Here is a 12,674-nt window from a genome sequence, read left to right as displayed (position 1 = left end):
TATTAGCCCATAGAAACACATTGAATAACAGATAGTCCTTACTGCTATTAGCCCATAGAAACACATTGAATAACAGATAGTCCTTACTGCTATTAGCCCATAGAAACACATTGAATAACAGATAGTCCTTACTGCTATTAGCCCATAGAAACACATTGAATAACAGATAGTCCTTAGAAACACATTGAATAACAGATAGTCCTTACTGCTATTAGCCCATAGAAACACATTGAATAACAGATAGTCATTACTGCTATTAGAAACACATTGAATAACAGATAGTCATTACTGCTATTAGAAACACATTGAATAACAGATAGTCCTTACTGCTATTAGCCAATAGAAACACATTGAATAACAGAGTCCTTACTGCTATTAGCCCATAGAAACACATTGAATAACAGATAGTCCTTACTGCTATTAGAAACACATTGAATAACAGATAGTCCTTACTGCTATTAGAAACAAATTGAATAACAGATAGTCCTTACTGCTATTAGAAACACATTGAATAACAGATAGTCCTTACTGCTATTAGCCCATAGAAACACATTGAATAACAGATAGTCCTTACTGCTATTAGCCCATAGAAACACATTGAATAACAGATAGTCCTTACTGCTATTAGCCAATAGAAACACATTGAATAACAGATAGTCCTTACTGCTATTAGAAACACATTGAATAACAGATAGTCCTTACTGCTGTTAGCCCATAGAAACACATTGAATAACAGATAGTCCTTACTGCTATTAGCCAATAGAAACACATTGAATAACAGATAGTCCTTACTGCTATTAGCCCATAGAAACACATTGAATAACAGATAGTCCTTACTGTTATTTGCCAATAGAAACACATTGAATAACAGATAGTCCTTACTGCTATTAGAAACACATTGAATAACAGATAGTCCTTACTGCTATTAGCCAATAGAAACACATTGAATAACAGATAGTCCTTACTGCTATTAGCCAATAGAAACACATTGAATAACAGATAGTCCTTACTGCTATTAGCCAATAGAAACACATTGAATAACAGATAGTCCTTACTGCTATTAGCCCATAGAAACACATTGAATAACAGATAGTCCTTACTGCTATTAGAAACACATTGAATAACAGATAGTCCTTACTGCTATTAGCCCATAGAAACACATTGAATAACAGATAGTCCTTACTGCTATTAGCCAATAGAAACACATTGAATAACATAGTCCTTACTGCTATTAGCCCATAGAAACTCATTGAATAACAGACAGTCCTTACTGCTATTAGCCAATAGAAACACATTGAATAACAGATAGTCCTTACTGCTATTAGCCAATAGAAACACATTGAATAAGAGATAGTCCTTACTGCTATTAGCCCATAGAAACACATTGAATAACAGATAGTCCTTACTGCTATTAGCCAATAGAAACACATTGAATAACAGAGATTCCTTACTGCTATTAGCCAATAGAAACACATTGAATAACAGACAGTCCTTACTGCTATTAGAAACACATTGAATAACAGATAGTCCTTACTGCTATTAGCCAATAGAAACACATTGAATAACAGATAGTCCTTACTGCTATTAGCCAATAGAAACACATTGAATAACAGATAGTCCTTACTGCTATTAGAAACACATTGAATAACAGATAGTCCTTACTGCTATTAGCCCATAGAAACACATTGAATAACAGATTGTCCTTACTGCTATTAGCCAATAGAAACACATTGAATAACATAGTCCTTACTGCTATTAGCCCATAGAAACACATTGAATAACAGATAGTCCTTACTGCTATTAGCCAATAGAAACACATTGAATAACAGATAGTCCTTACTGCTATTAGCCAATAGAAACACATTGAATAACAGATAGTCCTTACTGCTATTAGCCCATAGAAACACATTGAATAACAGATAGTCCTTACTGCTATTAGCCCATAGAAACACATTGAATAACAGATAGTCCTTACTGCTATTAGCCCATAGAAACACATTGAATAACAGATAGTCCTTACTGCTATTAGCCCATAGAAACACATTGAATAACAGACAGTCCTTACTGCTATTAGCCCATAGAAACACATTGAATAACAGATAGTCCTTACTGTTATTAGCCAATAGAAACACATTGAATAACAGATAGTCCTTACTGCTATTAGAAACACATTGAATAACAGATAGTCCTTACTGCTATTAGAAACACATTGAATAACAGATAGTCCTTACTGCTATTAGCCCATAGAAACACATTGAATAACAGATAGTCCTTACTGCTATTAGCCCATAGAAACACATTGAATAACAGATAGTCCTTACTGCTATTAGAAACAAATTGAATAACAGATAGTCCTTACTGCTATTAGCCCATAGAAACACATTGAATAACAGATAGTCCTTACTGCTATTAGCCCATAGAAACACATTGAATAACAGATAGTCCTTACTGTTATTTGCCAATAGAAACACATTGAATAACAGATAGTCCTTACTGCTATTAGCCCATAGAAACACATTGAATAACAGATAGTCCTTACTGCTATTAGAAACACATTGAATAACAGATAGTCCTTACTGCTATTAACCCATAGAAACACATTGAATAACAGATAGTCCTTACTGCTATTAGCCCATAGAAACACATTGAATAACAGATAGTCCTTACTGCTATTAGAAACACATTGAATAACAGATAGTCCTTACTGCTGTTAGCCCATAGAAACACATTGAATAACAGATAGTCCTTACTGCTATTAGCCCATAGAAACACATTGAATAACAGATAGTCCTTACTGCTATTAGAAACACATTGAATAACAGATAGTCCTTACTGCTATTAGCCCATAGAAACACATTGAATAACAGATAGTCCTTACTGCTATTAGCCAATAGAAACACATTGAATAACAGATAGTCCTTACTGCTATTAGCCCATAGAAACTCATTGAATAACAGACAGTCCTTACTGCTATTAGCCCATAGAAACACATTGAATAACAGATAGTCCTTACTGCTATTAGCCCATAGAAACACATTGAATAACAGATAGTCCTTACTGCTATTAGCCCATAGAAACACATTGAATAACAGATAGTCCTTACTGCTATTAGCCCATAGAAACACATTGAATAACAGATAGTCCTTACTGCTATTAGCCCATAGAAACACATTGAATAACAGATAGTCCTTACTGCTATTAGCCCATAGAAACACATTGAATAACAGATAGTCCTTACTGCTATTAGAAACACATTGAATAACAGATAGTCCTTACTGCTATTAGCCAATAGAAACACATTGAATAACAGAGAGTCCTTACTGCTATTAGCCCATAGAAACACATTGAATAACAGACAGTCCTTACTGCTGTTAGCCTATAGAAACACATTGAATAACAGATAGTCCTTACTGCTATTAGCCCATAGAAACACATTGAATAACAGACAGTCCTTACTGCTATTAGCCCATAGAAACACATTGAATAAAAGATAGTCCTTACTGCTATTAGCCCATAGAAACACATTGAATAACAGATAGTCCTTACTGCTATTAGCCCATAGAAACACATTGAATAACAGATAGTCCTTACTGCTATTAGCCCATAGAAACACATTGAATAACAGATAGTCCTTACTGCTATTAGAAACACATTGAATAACAGATAGTCCTTACTGCTATTAGCCCATAGAAACACATTGAATAACAGATAGACCTTACTGCTATTAGCCCATAGAAACACATTGAATAACAGATAGTCCTTACTGCTATTAGAAACACATTGAATAACAGATAGTCCTTACTGCTATTAGAAACACATTGAATAACAGATAGTCCTTACTGCTATTAGCCCATAGAAACACATTGAATAACAGATAGTCCTTACTGCTATTAGCCAATAGAAACACATTGAATAACAGATAGTCCTTACTGCTATTAGCCAATAGAAACACATTGAATAACAGATAGTCCTTACTGCTATTAGCCAATAGAAACACATTGAATAACAGATAGTCCTTACTGCTATTAGAAACACATTGAATAACAGATAGTCCTTACTGCTATTAGCCCATAGAAACACATTGAATAACAGATAGTCCTTACTGCTATTAGCCAATAGAAACACATTGAATAACAGATAGTCCTTACTGCTATTAGCCCATAGAAACACATTGAATAACAGATAGTCCTTACTGCTATTAGCCCATAGAAACACATTGAATAACAGATAGTCCTTACTGCTATTAGAAACACATTGAATAACAGATAGTCCTTACTGCTATTAGCCCATAGAAACACATTGAATAACAGATAGTCCTTACTGCTATTAGCCCATAGAAACACATTGAATAACAGATAGTCCTTACTGCTATTAGAAACACATTGAATAACAGATAGTCCTTACTGCTATTAGCCAATAGAAACACATTGAATAACAGATAGTCCTTACTGCTATTAGCCCATAGAAACACATTGAATAACAGATAGTCCTTACTGCTATTAGCCAATAGAAACACATTGAATAACAGAGTCCTTACTGCTATTAGCCCATAGAAACACATTGAATAACAGACAGTCCTTACTGCTGTTAGCCCATAGAAACACATTGAATAACAGATAGTCCTTACTGCTATTAGCCCATAGAAACACATTGAATAACAGATAGTCCTTACTGTTATTAGCCAATAGAAACACATTGAATAACAGATAGTCCTTACTGTTATTAGAAACACATTGAATAACAGATAGTCCTTACTGCTATTAGCCAATAGAAACACATTGAATAACAGACAGTCCTTACTGCTATTAGCCCATAGAAACACATTGAATAACAGATAGTCCTTACTGCTATTAGCATTAGCCAATAGAAACACATTGAATAACAGATAGTCCTTACTGCTATTAGCCCATAGAAACACATTGAATAACAGATAGTCCTTACTGCTATTAGCCAATAGAAACACATTGAATAACAGACAGTCCTTACTGCTATTAGAAACAAATTGAATAACAGATAGTCCTTACTGCTATTAGAAACACATTGAATAACAGATAGTCCTTACTGCTATTAGCCCATAGAAACACATTGAATAACAGATAGTCCTTACTGCTATTAGAAACACATTGAATAACAGATAGTCCTTACTGCTATTAGCCAATAGAAACACATTGAATAACAGATAGTCCTTACTGCTATTAGAAACACATTGAATAACAGATAGTCCTTACTGCTGTTAGCCCATAGAAACACATTGAATAACAGATAGTCCTTACTGCTATTAGCCAATAGAAACACATTGAATAACAGATAGTCCTTACTGCTATTAGCCCATAGAAACACATTGAATAACAGATAGTCCTTACTGTTATTTGCCAATAGAAACACATTGAATAACAGATAGTCCTTACTGCTATTAGAAACACATTGAATAACAGATAGTCCTTACTGCTATTAGCCAATAGAAACACATTGAATAACAGATAGTCCTTACTGCTATTAGCCAATAGAAACACATTGAATAACAGATAGTCCTTACTGCTATTAGCCAATAGAAACACATTGAATAACAGATAGTCCTTACTGCTATTAGCCCATAGAAACACATTGAATAACAGATAGTCCTTACTGCTATTAGAAACACATTGAATAACAGATAGTCCTTACTGCTATTAGCCCATAGAAACACATTGAATAACAGATAGTCCTTACTGCTATTAGCCAATAGAAACACATTGAATAACAGATAGTCCTTACTGCTATTAGCCCATAGAAACACATTGAATAACAGATAGTCCTTACTGCTATTAGCCAATAGAAACACATTGAATAACAGATAGTCCTTACTGCTATTAGCCAATAGAAACACATTGAATAACAGATAGTCCTTACTGCTATTAGCCCATAGAAACACATTGAATAACAGATAGTCCTTACTGCTATTAGCCCATAGAAACACATTGAATAACAGATAGTCCTTACTGCTATTAGCCAATAGAAACACATTGAATAACAGACAGTCCTTACTGCTATTAGAAACACATTGAATAACAGATAGTCCTTACTGCTATTAGCCAATAGAAACACATTGAATAACAGATAGTCCTTACTGCTATTAGCCAATAGAAACACATTGAATAACAGATAGTCCTTACTGCTATTAGAAACACATTGAATAACAGATAGTCCTTACTGCTATTAGCCCATAGAAACACATTGAATAACAGATTGTCCTTACTGCTATTAGCCAATAGAAACACATTGAATAACATAGTCCTTACTGCTATTAGCCCATAGAAACACATTGAATAACAGACAGTCCTTACTGCTATTAGCCAATAGAAACACATTGAATAACAGATAGTCCTTACTGCTATTAGCCAATAGAAACACATTGAATAACAGACAGTCCTTACTGCTATTAGCCCATAGAAACACATTGAATAACAGATAGTCCTTACTGCTATTAGCCCATAGAAACACATTGAATAACAGATAGTCCTTACTGCTATTAGCCCATAGAAACACATTGAATAACAGATAGTCCTTACTGCTATTAGCCCATAGAAACACATTGAATAACAGACAGTCCTTACTGCTATTAGCCCATAGAAACACATTGAATAACAGATAGTCCTTACTGCTATTAGCCAATAGAAACACATTGAATAACAGATAGTCCTTACTGCTATTAGAAACACATTGAATAACAGATAGTCCTTACTGCTATTAGAAACACATTGAATAACAGATAGTCCTTACTGCTATTAGCCCATAGAAACACATTGAATAACAGATAGTCCTTACTGCTATTAGCCAATAGAAACACATTGAATAACAGATAGTCCTTACTGCTATTAGAAACACATTGAATAACAGATAGTCCTTACTGCTATTAGCCCATAGAAACACATTGAATAACAGATAGTCCTTACTGCTATTAGCCAATAGAAACACATTGAATAACAGATAGTCCTTACTGCTATTAGCCCATAGAAACACATTGAATAACAGATAGTCCTTACTGCTATTAGCCCATAGAAACACATTGAATAACAGACCGTCCTTTCTGCTATTAGCCAATAGAAACACATTGAATAACAGATAGTCCTTACTGCTATTAGCCAATAGAAACACATTGAATAACAGAGTCCTTACTGCTATTAGCCCATAGAAACACATTGAATAACAGATAGTCCTTACTGCTATTAGCCCATAGAAACACATTGAATAACAGATAGTCCTTACTGCTATTAGAAACACATTGAATAACAGATAGTCCTTACTGCTATTAGCCCATAGAAACACATTGAATAACAGATAGTCCTTACTGCTATTAGCCCATAGAAACACATTGAATAACAGATAGTCCTTACTGCTATTAGAAACAAATTGAATAACAGATAGTCCTTACTGCTATTAGCCCATAGAAACACATTGAATAACAGATAGTCCTTACTGCTATTAGCCCATAGAAACACATTGAATAACAGATAGTCCTTACTGTTATTTGCCAATAGAAACACATTGAATAACAGATAGTCCTTACTGCTATTAGCCCATAGAAACACATTGAATAACAGATAGTCCTTACTGCTATTAGAAACACATTGAATAACAGACAGTCCTTACTGCTATTAGAAACACATTGAATAACAGATAGTCCTTACTGCTATTAGCCCATAGAAACACATTGAATAACAGATAGTCCTTACTGCTATTAGCCAATAGAAACACATTGAATAACATAGTCCTTACTGCTATTAGCCCATAGAAACTCATTGAATAACAGACAGTCCTTACTGCTATTAGCCCATAGAAACACATTGAATAAGAGAGTCCTTACTGCTATTAGCCCATAGAAACACATTGAATAACAGATAGTCCTTACTGCTATTAGCCCATAGAAACACATTGAATAACAGATAGTCCTTACTGCTATTAGAAACACATTGAATAACAGATAGTCCTTACTGCTATTAGCCCATAGAAACACATTGAATAACAGATAGTCCTTACTGCTATTAGCCCATAGAAACACATTGAATAACAGATAGTCCTTACTGCTATTAGAAACACATTGAATAACAGATAGTCCTTACTGCTATTAGCCAATAGAAACACATTGAATAACAGAGTCCTTACTGCTATTAGCCCATAGAAACACATTGAATAACAGACAGTCCTTACTGCTGTTAGCCTATAGAAACACATTGAATAACAGATAGTCCTTACTGCTATTAGCCCATAGAAACACATTGAATAACAGACAGTCCTTACTGCTATTAGCCCATAGAAACACATTGAATAAAAGATAGTCCTTACTGCTATTAGCCCATAGAAACACATTGAATAACAGATAGTCCTTACTGCTATTAGCCCATAGAAACACATTGAATAACAGATAGTCCTTACTGCTATTAGCCCATAGAAACACATTGAATAACAGATAGTCCTTACTGCTATTAGAAACACATTGAATAACAGATAGTCCTTACTGCTATTAGCCCATAGAAACACATTGAATAACAGATAGACCTTACTGCTATTAGCCCATAGAAACACATTGAATAACAGATAGTCCTTACTGCTATTAGAAACACATTGAATAACAGATAGTCCTTACTGCTATTAGAAACACATTGAATAACAGATAGTCCTTACTGCTATTAGCCAATAGAAACACATTGAATAACAGACAGTCCTTACTGCTATTAGAAACACATTGAATAACAGATAGTCCTTACTGCTATTAGCCAATAGAAACACATTGAATAACAGATAGTCCTTACTGCTATTAGCCAATAGAAACACATTGAATAACAGATAGTCCTTACTGCTATTAGAAACACATTGAATAACAGATAGTCCTTACTGCTATTAGCCCATAGAAACACATTGAATAACAGATAGTCCTTACTGCTATTAGCCAATAGAAACACATTGAATAACAGAGTCCTTACTGCTATTAGCCCATAGAAACACATTGAATAACAGATAGTCCTTACTGCTATTAGCCCATAGAAACACATTGAATAACAGATAGTCCTTACTGCTATTAGAAACACATTGAATAACAGATAGTCCTTACTGCTATTAGCCAATAGAAACACATTGAATAACATAGTCCTTACTGCTATTAGCCCATAGAAACACATTGAATAACAGATAGTCCTTACTGCTATTAGCCAATAGAAACACATTGAATAACAGAGTCCTTACTGCTATTAGCCCATAGAAACACATTGAATAACAGACAGTCCTTACTGCTGTTAGCCCATAGAAACACATTGAATAACAGATAGTCCTTACTGCTATTAGCCCATAGAAACACATTGAATAACAGATAGTCCTTACTGTTATTAGCCAATAGAAACACATTGAATAACAGATAGTCCTTACTGTTATTAGAAACACATTGAATAACAGATAGTCCTTACTGCTATTAGAAACACATTGAATAACAGATAGTCCTTACTGTTATTTGCCAATAGAAACACATTGAATAACAGATAGTCCTTACTGCTATTAGCCCATAGAAACACATTGAATAACAGATAGTCCTTACTGTTATTTGCCAATAGAAACACATTGAATAACAGATAGTCCTTACTGCTATTAGAAACACATTGAATAACAGATAGTCCTTACTGCTATTAACCCATAGAAACACATTGAATAACAGACAGTCCTTACTGCTATTAGCCCATAGAAACACATTGAATAACAGATAGTCCTTACTGCTATTAGCCCATAGAAACACATTGAATAACAGATAGTCCTTACTGCTATTAGCCCATAGAAACACATTGAATAACAGATAGTCCTTACCTCTATTAGCCAATAGAAACACATTGAATAACAGATAGTCCTTACTGCTATTAGCCAATAGAAACACATTGAATAACAGATAGTCCTTACTGCTATTAGCCCATAGAAACACATTGAATAACAGATAGTCCTTACTGCTATTAGCCCATAGAAACACATTGAATAACAGATAGTCCTTAGAAACACATTGAATAACAGATAGTCCTTACTGCTATTAGCCCATAGAAACACATTGAATAACAGATAGTCCTTACTGCTATTAGCCCATAGAAACACATTGAATAACAGATAGTCCTTACTGCTATTAGTCAATAGAAACACATTGAATAACAGATAGTCCTTACTGCTATTAGCCAATAGAAACACATTGAATAACAGATATTCCTTACTGCTATTAGAAACACATTGAATAACAGATAGTCCTTACTGCTATTAGCCCATAGAAACACATTGAATAACAGATAGTCCTTACTGCTGTTAGCCCATAGAAACACATTGAATAACAGATAGTCCTTACTGCTATTAGCCCATAGAAACACATTGAATAACAGATAGTCCTTACTGCTATTAGCCCATAGAAACACATTGAATAACAGACAGTCCTTACTGCTATTAGCCCATAGAAACACATTGAATAACAGATAGTCCTTACTGCTATTAGCCCATAGAAACACATTGAATAACAGATAGTCCTTACTGCTATTAGCCCATAGAAACACATTGAATAACAGATAGTCCTTACTGCTATTAGCCAATAGAAACACATTGAATAACAGATAGTCCTTACTGCTATTAGCCAATAGAAACACATTGAATAACAGACAGTCCTTACTGCTATTAGAAACACATTGAATAACAGATAGTCCTTACTGCTATTAGCCAATAGAAACACATTGAATAACAGATATTCCTTACTGCTATTAGAAACACATTGAATAACAGATAGTCCTTACTGCTGTTAGCCCATAGAAACACATTGAATAACAGATAGTCCTTACTGCTATTAGAAACACATTGAATAACAGATAGTCCTTACTGCTATTAGCCCATAGAAACACATTGAATAACAGATAGTCCTTACTGCTATTAGCCCATAGAAACACATTGAATAACAGATAGTCCTTACTGCTATTAGCCCATAGAAACACATTGAATAACAGATAGTCCTTACTGCTATTAGCCCATAGAAACACATTGAATAACAGATAGTCCTTACTGCTATTAGCCAATAGAAACACATTGAATAACAGATAGTCCTTACTGCTATTAGCCAATAGAAACACATTGAATAACAGATAGTCCTTACTGCTATTAGCCCATAGAAACACATTGAATAACAGATAGTCCTTACTACTATTAGAAACACATTGAATAACAGATAGTCCTTACTGCTATTAGCCCATAGAAACACATTGAATAACAGATAGTCCTTACTGCTATTAGAAACACATTGAATAACAGATAGTCCTTACTGCTATTAGCCCATAGAAACACATTGAATAACAGATAGTCCTTACTGCTATTAGCCCATAGAAACACATTGAATAACAGATAGTCCTTACCTCTATTAGCCAATAGAAACACATTGAATAACAGATAGTCCTTACTGCTATTAGCCAATAGAAACACATTGAATAACAGATAGTCCTTACTGCTATTAGCCCATAGAAACACATTGAATAACAGACAGTCCTTACTGCTATTAGCCCATAGAAACACATTGAATAACAGATAGTCCTTAGAAACACATTGAATAACAGATAGTCCTTACTGCTATTAGCCCATAGAAACACATTGAATAACAGATAGTCCTTACTGCTATTAGCCCATAGAAACACATTGAATAACAGATAGTCCTTACTGCTATTAGTCAATAGAAACACATTGAATAACAGACTGTCCTTACTGCTATTAGCCAATAGAAACACATTGAATAACAGATATTCCTTACTGCTATTAGAAACACATTGAATAACAGATAGTCCTTACTGCTGTTAGCCCATAGAAACACATTGAATAACAGATAGTCCTTACTGCTATTAGAAACACATTGAATAACAGATAGTCCTTACTGCTATTAGCCCATAGAAACACATTGAATAACAGATAGTCCTTACTGCTATTAGCCAATAGAAACACATTGAATAACAGATAGTCCTTACTGCCATTAGCCCATAGAAACACATTGAATAACAGATAGTCCTTACTGCTATTAGCCCATAGAAACACATTGAATAACAGATAGTCCTTACTGCTATTAGCCCATAGAAACACATTGAATAACAGATAGTCCTTACTGCTATTAGCCAATAGAAACACATTGAATAACAGATAGTCCTTACTGCTATTAGCCAATAGAAACACATTGAATAACAGATAGTCCTTACTGCTATTAGCCCATAGAAACACATTGAATAACAGACAGTCCTTACTGCTATTAGCCCATAGAAACACATTGAATAACAGATAGTCCTTAGAAACACATTGAATAACAGATAGTCCTTACTGCTATTAGCCCATAGAAACACATTGAATAACAGATAGTCCTTACTGCTATTAGCCCATAGAAACACATTGAATAACAGATAGTCCTTACTGCTATTAGTCAATAGAAACACATTGAATAACAGACAGTCCTTACTGCTATTAGCCCATAGAAACACATTGAATAACAGATAGTCCTTACTGCTATTAGCCCATAGAAACACATTGAATAACAGATAGTCCTTAGAAACACATTGAATAACAGATAGTCCTTACTGCTATTAGCCCATAGAAACACATTGAATAACAGATAGTCCTTACTGCTATTAGCCAATAGAAACACATTGAATAACAGATAGTCC

The sequence above is a fragment of the Oncorhynchus nerka genome, linkage group LG9a (assembly GCF_034236695.1).
Source record: "Oncorhynchus nerka isolate Pitt River linkage group LG9a, Oner_Uvic_2.0, whole genome shotgun sequence".
Taxonomy (NCBI): Eukaryota; Metazoa; Chordata; class Actinopteri; order Salmoniformes; family Salmonidae; genus Oncorhynchus; species Oncorhynchus nerka.
This window is presented reverse-complemented; position numbering follows the sequence as displayed.